This window comes from Echinops telfairi, unplaced genomic scaffold, assembly GCF_000313985.2.
Source record: "Echinops telfairi isolate 266 unplaced genomic scaffold, ASM31398v2 ScPeMD7_10;HRSCAF=50, whole genome shotgun sequence".
In the NCBI taxonomy this organism is placed as follows: Eukaryota; Metazoa; Chordata; class Mammalia; order Afrosoricida; family Tenrecidae; genus Echinops; species Echinops telfairi.
This window is the reverse complement of record NW_022103907.1, coordinates 13,245,277-13,255,530: the sequence shown is the minus strand read 5'-3', so window position 1 is coordinate 13,255,530 and position 10,254 is coordinate 13,245,277. Positions and strand designations below refer to the sequence as shown.

At 39.6% G+C, this 10,254-nt stretch overlaps 1 protein-coding gene across 1 annotated transcript in view; it reads left to right on the top strand.

The window, feature by feature from the left end:
* MAP4K3 (mitogen-activated protein kinase kinase kinase kinase 3) overlaps window positions 1–10,254 on the top strand; it is a 130,098-nt gene that overhangs the window by 622 nt on the left and 119,222 nt on the right. The window lies entirely within an intron of this gene.

Sequence of the window (10,254 nt, the reverse complement as noted above, 5' to 3'; positions counted from 1 at the left end):
GTGTGTGTGTTTGAAGATGATGTATATATGTCATTATTGATATCATTTACATACACGCGCACACATAAAATAATGCCACTAAGGTTTCCATTTATACATGCGTCGGTTTATTCCAAACGAAACGTGTTTAACATGACCAGTCAGTGAATGGCTGCAAATAAGTTCTTTCAACAATACACTTGTAGTCTCGTTAGGGTGCCTTTAAAAAAGTCCACATAAAATAGGCTTCTGAGAAGATCTGCCGGGCCAGTGAGTCTAAGGCGTAGAAGATGATGGTGACTGGTTTTGGGGCATCCCACGGGGGTGATTTTGATAGCTTTTCTGGAATGATATGCGACAATAAAAGGGTTTATTAGGAAGAAGTTTGAAGAAAAGGAAAAAAGGTGGATTGTGCTGAGAAAACTTTCCCACATTATGACAATGAACCTGCTATGCTTAAAGGGTAACAAAGGCTGTTCTGTAAGAATTACACAGGGAAATGTTAGACTTTTCACCAAGCATCTAAAAAGAATGTGATTTGAGTCTGTAGAACATACGCAAACTTCCATTTTGATATGATGGAAAGCCAAGGGCGCACAGTGATGCTCAGTGGAAGGATGAGAGATGGAAACACCACCCTCAAAAGCACATCGACCAGCGGTCCTCAGCCTGCCTCATGCCGCGGCCCTTTCATACAGCTCCTCATGCGGTGGTGACCCCAACCATAACATTGTTTTCATTGCTGCTTCATCGCTGTCATTTTGCTACTGTCATGAATCACCATGTAAATATCTGGTATGCAGGCTGTATTTTCATTGTTACAAATTGAACATCATTAAAGCATAGTGATGAATCACAAAAATAATATGTAATTATATATTGTTAAATATTTATTTCTAATGACAAATCAATGACATTTTGTCTTGAAGCATGGTGTAGCATGGGTAACTGAGTATGTGGGCGTATCTTATCTTCCTGTGGGCGGACCCACCTGGAGTTGGACAGAGGAGCGGTGTCTTGGTTCCTAAGACCATCGGAAATATGTGTTTTCTGATGGTCTTAGAAGACCCCCAAAGGGGTCACGACCCACAGGTTGAGAACCACCGATATAGACATACATAGAAGATACGTTGAAAAGCAATAACTTCACATTTTAATATCTTTATCTAATTAGGTTTCCATGACTTTTGTAGTATATATTTTGATTCACCCTCATAATTATATTCTAACAGAACATTGTTTTTTTTCTTCTGAATGGTAATCTGAATTGGATACACTGTGAAAGGATACGTTCTAAGAACTAGGTAGCCTGTAGCATGCATCCAGGGTCACTGACGGTTGAAAGGAAACAGTCTAAAATGCTTGATTAGAACAACCTAACGCTGGGCAGATTCTCTCATTGGGCGTCTTCATGAGCAATGGTAAGGGTTTTGCCCACAGGCAGGCTCGGTTCCTTGGTTTAATCCCCAGTAGAGGTGAAACCACTTCCCCAGAGGTGTGTGTGTGTGTGTGTGTGTGTGTGTCACACACACACACACACACACACACACGTTTCCATTTAAAGTCACTGATCACCATTATTGGAGGATCCTAGTTTGGGGTGACTGGGAGACAGGGCTACATGGCAGGATCTCTTTGTCCCTGACCCTATCCCCCTTAAATAACAATTGGCCCCAGCAGAGGTGGTTTTTGAGATGTATAAATAAAGGAGTGATAAATGGATCCTAAGCCGTAGACACACCACCACATTGTTTTGGAAACCAGATGATTACATGACCTGAGAACAGGTGCCTATCTTTGTCTTGCTGTTTTTCCATTCAGTAGTGCCCTCATGCAATATTTCCCCTTTTGTGACTGATGAACGTCACCCAGCATAATGTTGTCCAGGCCCATCCATGTTGAGGGGTGCTTGGTGGTTTCATCAATGTTTTTTAGTGACGCGTAGTCGTTCGTTGTGTGTATGTTTCTTCGTCCATTCTTCTGGTGGACTTTGGGGTTGTTTCTATTGCCTTGCTATGTGTATGTGAATAGTGCTGAGATGATGGGAGTGTTTGTGTTATGTCTGTCTGCTTTATGTCTCTAGGGTTATACTGGCTCTTCACGGATTTCCATTCTCAGTTGCTTGAGGTAGCACCAGGAGACCTGGTAACATGGTGGTTACATATTGGGCTGCTAACTACAAGGTCAGCTGTTCAAACCCACCAGCTGCTCTGGGGGAGAAAGATGAAACTTTCTGCTTTGTCCCAGAGTGTTGTTACGATTCCGAATGGACTCTGTCACTGACTTTGGTTTTATTTATTGCTTTCCTCAACATTTGTACTTGTGTATAGGCTCACAGTCGTGTGTACGAGTTCCAGTGTCGGAAGCCTCTCCGGCGTTTGCTATTTATTTGTTTATTTTAATTGAGCTGTCATTCATTGTCAGTGTAAGGTGATATCTCATCTTTGTTTTGATTTGCATCTCCCGATGAGCATTTTTGTTGTGCTTCTTAGCTATGTGAAGGTCATTTTTGGTAAACTGTCTGTTCCTGTCTTTTTGCTCACTTTTTAATTAGGATATTTGTTGTTTTTTCTTATTGAGACCTTGCAGTATTCTGAAGAGTATAGTTTAGTTCCTTATTCGTGTGTCATTGCTAACAACTGTTCCCAGGTTCATGGGCTCTTTTTACTCTCTTGGTGAAGACTCTGGATGCACATATGTAGCTTATTGTTAGTAGGTCCCAGTGATCTATTTTGTCATCTGTATGTGCTTCCTTTGTTATATTTGATAGTATGTGTATATACTGCACTAGGATCCTTAAGTTTGTCTCTATTTCCTCATGCATGACTTTTGTCCCTATAATGCCTGAAGTTTTAATTTCAGGAAATTTTTTTTTTAATTTTTATTCTTTACTTTCGTAGTTATCAATATATATTAATATATACATTTTAATTAAATGTTACGAAAACATTGCGCTTGGCGTTAGAGGGCTAAAGCTCTAGGATTTACATTTAGACTTTTAATCACTTGGGTTCACTGTTGTACAAGAGGGTACCCAAAAAACCCAGAATTGCACTGGGTGGAGTGGAACTTTCATAGTAAGCATTTTTTCCACTAGGTGAGCATCGAGCAACTCACTCTGAGTTAGTGCACCCAGTGGTGTCACCAGGGAAGGTTCTCTCTGGTCACAGTGAAATTTTTCATAAAAGCAGTTCCGCTCGAACCTCATTTTTGTAATGGTCAATTTAAGAGAACAGCGTGCAGCTGTGAAATTTTGTTTACTGCTCAGGAAAAATGCCACAGGAACTGTTAGGATGTTGAACACAGCTTACAAGGACAATGCTATGGGAAAAACTCAAGTGTATGAGTGGTTTTCTCATTTCAAAAAAGGTGAAATGTCGATTGATGACAAACCTCATTCTGGACGTCCATCATATTCTCCATCGAATGAAAATGTTGACTTTTATTGCATTTGGAGTTTGTTCCACTGGGTCAGACTGTTAATCAAGCTTTCTCTTTAGAGGTTCTGAAAAGAAAGCATAATAGCGTGCAACAAAAAAGGCTTGATTTGTGGCAGATGGATAACTGATTTTGCCACCAGGACAATGCACCTGCTCACACAGCCATCTCTGTGCGCCAGTTTTTGGCAAACAACAGCATGCCTCTCTTGCCCCATGCACCTGACTCACATGAACTCGCTCCATGTGACTTCTTTTTGTTTCCGAGACTGCAGAGGAACATGAAAGGACAGCAATTTGAAGCTGTAGAAGAGGTGAAGAAAAAAACGAAGGAGGTGCTGTCAGCCATCCAAACAGATGAATTTGAAAAATGTTTCCAAGAATGGAATTGCAGATTTGACAAATGTATTAAGTGTAATGGAGAGTATTTTGAAGGTGATAAGGTTGTTTTGTAAAAAAATTTTAAAACATAGTGTTTTTTTTGGGGGGGGTTCCCGGTTTGGGGGGTACCCTCTCATATATATATTGATTTATTGTTGGATTCTAATGATTAGGAATTGAAGATTTTGTGGCTGTGTTCATAAGAGTTATTGGTCTGTAGTTCCCTATCCTTGTGTCTTTGCCTGCTTCGGGTATTAGTGTTATACTTGCTTAATGAAGTGAGTTTTAGTTTACTGTCCTTTTTTTATATGCTGGAATAGTCTGTAGAATTAGTGACAGCTTTTCTCTGAGTACTTGGTAGAATTCCCCTGTGAGGCCATCTAGTCCTAGACTTTTCCTGTATGAAGGTTTTTTAGTGACCTGTTCTCTTTCTTCTTTTGTTATGGTACTGTTGAGGTTTCATATGCCAATCTGCATTAATTTGGATAGATGGTGTGTGTTTACATATTTGTTAACTTTATTTAGGTTTTCCAACTTGTTGGAGTGCAGACTTTCATAGTTGTTGTTGTTGTTGTTGTTGTTATGTGCCTTTGAGTTATTTCTGACTCATAACAGCCCTGTGTACAACACTACGAAAAAAGGGGAAAAAACTGCCCTGTCTTGCACTGTTCTTTCAATTGTTGTGTTTGATCCCATTGTGATGTCATCCTTTCCGTCTCTAATTCTGGATCTTTGCATCATCTCTTTCTTTTCCTAGATTAAGTTTGCTAGTGGTTTGACAACTTTATTAATCCTTTCAAAGAACCAACTGATTTCTTTTCCCCAATGTTTTCCTGTTCATTTATTTCTGCTCATACAAGGGTTGGGTATATTGTGTTCTTGTTCTCATTTATTTCCTGGAATTTTTAAATTTCATCCTTATGTTGTTCAGTTTTCATGCCATGGAATTTTTCTGCCCTGTTCTTTCTGTTGCTTTTTCATTTCATAGCAGTGTGTTATGAGAAAATGGGTTGTAGAATCTCAGCCTTTTAAAAGTAAGGCTTGCTTTGTGGCCTACCTGGTCTGTTCTGGAGAATGTCCACATACACTAGAGAAGAATGCATACTAGGTTGTTGTTGTGTAGATTGCTCTTTATGTGTCTAGGACAGTGGCTCTCAACCTTCCTAATGCTGCGACCCCTTAATACAGTTCCTCGTGTTGTGGTGACCCCCCAATCATAAAATTATTTTTGTTGCTACTTCGTAACTGTCATTTTGCTACTGTGAAAGGGTCGTTCGACCCCCAAAGGTGTCATGACCCACAGGCTGAGAACCGCTGGTCTAGGAGGTTATTTTGGCTGGTTGTACTGTTTAGTTCTTCTGTGTAATTACTAAGTTTCTTTTCTGAGGATCTATCTCTCCTTGAGAGTAGTATATTGAAGTGTCCTATTATTGTTGGCAACCTGTGTTTTTTTTTCTTTCAGCTCTAAGAGTTTGGGGGCCTTTCACTGAGGGTCTATGTTTAATATGATTATATCTTCTTGTTCTATTGCTCCTTTAGTTGTTTTATTTTGTCTCTCATGATTTTTTTTTCACCTTAAAGTCTATTTGATCAGAGATTAATAGTGCCTCTCCTGCTTTTGGGGGGAGCCGCTTTTTCTCCATCCTATTTTAGTCTGTCTTCGTCTTTGTGTTTAAGGTGTGTCTCTTCTTGTAAGCAGCAGATTGATGGGTTCTGTTTTCTAATTTAGTTTACTACTTCCTGCCTCTACTATTTCATTTAATCCATTGACATTCCCTGTCATTAATGATTTGTGCAGGTTTGTTGCTGTCATTTTGCTGTGGTTTTTGTTTTTGTTGTTTCATTGGTTTCTTCTTTCTCAATTTCTGTTGTTTTGAATCGTTTTCATTGTATTGATTTCTGGATGTTGTTGATGTATACGTTACTCTAAGGTTTGTCTGCTGTTATTGATTTTAAGAATTCTTTTAATGTTCCCTTATTTACAAATACCCCACTTCTTTGTTTTTGAGGTCGACAGTTTTTCGTTGAGGATTCTATATGTGTCACTCCACTGCCATCTTGCGTGGTTTTTGCAGAGAAGTCCAAGCTGCTCCGGTGTTATTCTTTGTAGGTTACTGTTCTTTTTCCTCCAGCTTCACTCAAGATCAGCACCTTTTCCTGAGATTGGGAAAGTTTGACTACAAAATATGATGATATTTCTCTTTTGCGGTCTATCCTGTTTCTTGGATCGTTATATTCTCCCTGTTTATGGTTTGGAGGAATTGCTTATACTATTTTCTTTGTAGATGTTTTTGGTTCCCAGTGACACATAGGTTGTCCTCATGATGGCATCCCACATCATTCTTAGGCTTTACTCAGATTCTTTTGCTTTTTGTTGATTGTTTCTCTTGTTGGTTATATTTAAAAAATGCTTTCAATCTTATTAATTAGGTTTTCCCTTTTCTTCAGTTTTATTACTCAGCTCTTTTAGCATGTTGTCAAATTCTGTTTTTTTCTTTCCTGGAAATCTGTTTGGTGTAGGGTTTCGAGTTTTTCAATTATTTTCTCCTTCCTTCAAAGACATGTACGCATCTCCTGGATTCTATTTCTGATACTTCCAGGGCCTCTTCTGCAGAGGAATCCTTTGGGTCGGGTTGTTGTTCAGTTGTTAGTGTTTTTTTTTCTTGATTTTTTTGGCGCGTGTATACTGTGATTGATCACTGCTTCTGAAATGTTGTGGTGCAGCCATTAGTTTTGTGTGGACTGCTGAGTCATGTAGAGGCAGTTGGCTCTGGCCAGGTTGTCTGTATGACCAGGGACGACTTTGACTGGAGGCTGGGAAAGCTGAGGTCTTCTTGCTGCGTCTCTGCGGTGTGCCGGGTCTTCCTTGCTGTGTCTCAGGGACAGCTGGGGTCTTCCTTGCCCCATGTGGGAACACCTAGGGCCTTCCTTGCTTGTCACAGTACCACCTAGGGCCTTCCTTGCTTGTCACAGTACCACCTGGGGCCTTCCTTGTTGTGGGGCAGGGAAGACTACAGATCCTACCTTGTGGGGGTGGGGGGTTGTCATGACTGGAGTGTACCTTTCAAGAGGGCAGGGATTCCAGGGCCTGCTTTGTTGGTTTGCTGGGATGTCTTGGGCCTTCTCACAGATACATTTTCCCCTCTCGTTTTTTTTCTTGGCATTTTATTTATTTCTGTGAAAACCTGTTTATGTCAGTCATTTAAAACGGTTCATTATCTGATATGTGCCTTCATTGTCTAGAGCAGGGGTCCTCGAATTATGGCCCACGGGCCACATGCGACCCACCAAGGACATTTATCCGGCCCACCGGGGTTTTTTACCCCCTCTTTTTTTTTATACTTCAAAATAAGATATGTACAGTGTGCATATAGAAATTTGTTCATTGTTTGTTTTTTTAACTATAGTCCAGCCCTCCAACGGGTCTGAGGGACAGTGAACTTGGCCCCCCGTTTAAAAAGTTTGAGGACCCCTGGTAGGGCTAGGCTAATTGGTTAAGACAGACACAATCTTGCCTCCAGAAGCTTATATATACTGAGCTGAGAAAGACACATAAGAAACCTGAAAACAAGTAAGATAATTTATGGAGCCTAAACTGTGGTAATGTGGTGGTTATGCGTTGGGCTGTGAGCCACATGATCAGCATTTCAAAACCACCAACAACTCTGCAGGATGAAACCTGGGCTTTCTACTCATGTAAATAGTTAAAGTCTTGGAAGCACACAGGGGACTTCAGTGAATCATCATTGATTCAGTGGCATTGAGTTTGGTTTAGGTTTGGGTGGTTGGAAATAACTAGAGTTTACCTAAGCCTAGTATGTGGTATCTCAGATCAGGCAATACTGTGTTGAAATTTGATTGAACAGAAGATAGTTAATTGTAAGCTTGGGAAAGAGCAACTCAGACATCAGGTAGCTCTGAAAAATGAATGAACACAGGGTGAGGTAGCAGGAAAGCCAGTCTGACTGGATCATTGTGAGCTGCTGGCAACATGATATGAAATGGAATTGGAAAACTAGGCAAAGACTAGATTACAGATGGCCTAGGTAATGTAGTGGGTTACACATTGGGCTGCGAACTGGAAGGTCTGGATTTTGAAACCACCAGCTGCTTTGCAGGAGAAAGATGAGCTTCCCCTCCCTCCAGGAGCTCCAGGATCTGGTACCCATAAGGCAGTTGCACCCTGTTCTACAGGAGGGTTTGTTTTGTGTGGACTCAATGGCAGTGAACTTGGTTTGCGTTTTGACAGGACTTTGGTAGGTAAGTTAGATTTCATTTTAAGGGCAATGAGAAGCTTTGGGTGGATTTTCTTCTTCCTTGTTTTTTCTTCAGCAGCTCATACTCACGAAGGAATGGAGTACTCTTTTCCAGCTCTTGAGGAACAGTTAAGGGCAGATGGAATCAATCAGTTATCGTGTGTTTTGTTGTTTGTTTTATGTGCCTGTTAGCTCTCCATGTGGAGATGTTAAATGAAAAGTTTGACATGTGGGTATTGAGATCCAGAGAAAAGTTAGATACCGTATATACTCGAGTATAAGCCAGCCCAAATATCAGCCGAGGGACCTAATTTTACCACAAAAACTGCACTAAAAATGTGCTGGAAAATTCTGCTTATACACGAGTATATATGGTATGTAAATTTATTTATAGATTTAAAAATTTGAAGCTAGAAGGTAATCTGACTTTTGAGATGAGGTCTCTTCGAAATAAAATGTGGAGAAGAGAAAGAGTATTGAGGTTAAATTTCTGGTTATTCCAATATCAGGGGGATGGTCAAGGAAAAGAATCCAACAAAGGAAAGTTGACAAGGAGCAGAGTGTTTTGTCACGGGACCCTATGTGAGAAGATCTTTTAGGAAGGAAGGAATGGTTGAGTGGTATGGAATAAGAATGAAAACAAAGATCAAGCCCTTTAGGTATCAAGTTAATTGAGTGGTGTCAACCCTGTAGGGCAGATTAGAACAGCTCATAGGGTTTCCAAGGCTCTCTGGAAGCACACGGTCACTTGTTTCTCCCACACAGTGGGTTTGAATCACCGACCTTTCAGTTAGCAGAAGAGCACTGAACCATTACACACCCAGTTCTCCTGAGAATACGAATAGAACTGAGGATTGTGTGTGGATTTAGGGATTATAATGTGTCAGTCAGTGAGTTTGTGAGAATATTGAGCAGAGAATCGGAGATCATGAAGTTGAGAAAGTAAGAAAGATTGTCTTCTCAAAATCTTTTGCTGAAAGAGAGCAGAGAAACGGGACCTTAACTGGTGAAAGACCTGGGGTTTAGGTAAGATTTTTATTTTTGTAGCGTAGGTGATAACTAAGTTGTGTTTTATGCCAGTGGAGAAGGAGAAATAGATGTTGTAGACGATAATATAGATAACTCCAGCAATAAATAACGTCTTTAAGAGTTGAGGTCAATATGTAAGTCTCTGAGTAGGGAAACGGAATCACTGTGACAAGAGATGTACATAATATGAGTACATATGTAGGTAGGTCATTGGAGTTGGTAGTGGGAAGATGGGTTCTTAACTGATTATTTATCGTTTTTCTTTTAAACTGAAGCACAGGGTTATAAGCCCAGAATAAGAGTTCAAGAGTGTATTAGAGATTAAGCAAGGAAGGTGATAAATGCAAACCAGTCATCTTGAAGAATGAAAACGTCATTCTTTTTCATTCAAAAGAGTTAAGTGGTCTGGCAGTGGTCAGTGCCTAGTTGAAATTTAAAGCCACAGATTTGATGCAAATCTTTAGTAGCTGTTTTTCAGATACAGATGTAGAGAAATTGGGTATTTGGGGTTATACTGTTATTGGAGTTTTGCCAAACAAATATGATGGGGGAGGGAAGGGTGTTGTAAAGAAATGGCTATGGTGCTGGTTCATGGAATCTGAACAGAGTAAGAAGAATAAAGACAGAAATTATAGATCATAAAAGGTGACAATAATAGGATTATTTGTATAAGGTCAAAAACTTTTGGAATGAGAATTAAACTTAGTTGGAAAGATTAGAAGTGAATATCTGAATGGGATATTTGAAATAGTAGTTTTAAAAATGATGCATTAATGAAGAATTGCCACCCCCCGAAAAAAGAAAGAATATAAGAAATGAATTATAAAATTAAAATTAAAAAAATGAAGAATCGCCAGATTTAAAGTGTGTACATTTGAGTAGAATGGCTGAAGAAAGATTCTTATAGCTAAGAAAGTTACCATATATACGTGTGTATAAGCCAAGTTTTTCAGCACATTTTTTTTGCAGTTGTGTTTTTTTTAATCATTTTATTAGGGGCTCATACAACTCGTATTATAATCCATACATATATCAATTGTGTAAAGCACATTTGTACATTCATTGCCCTCCTCACTCTCAGAACATTTGCTCTCCATTTAAGCCCCTGGCATCAGCTCCTCATTTTTCCCCTCCCTCATGAACCCTTGATAATTTATAAATTATTATTTTGT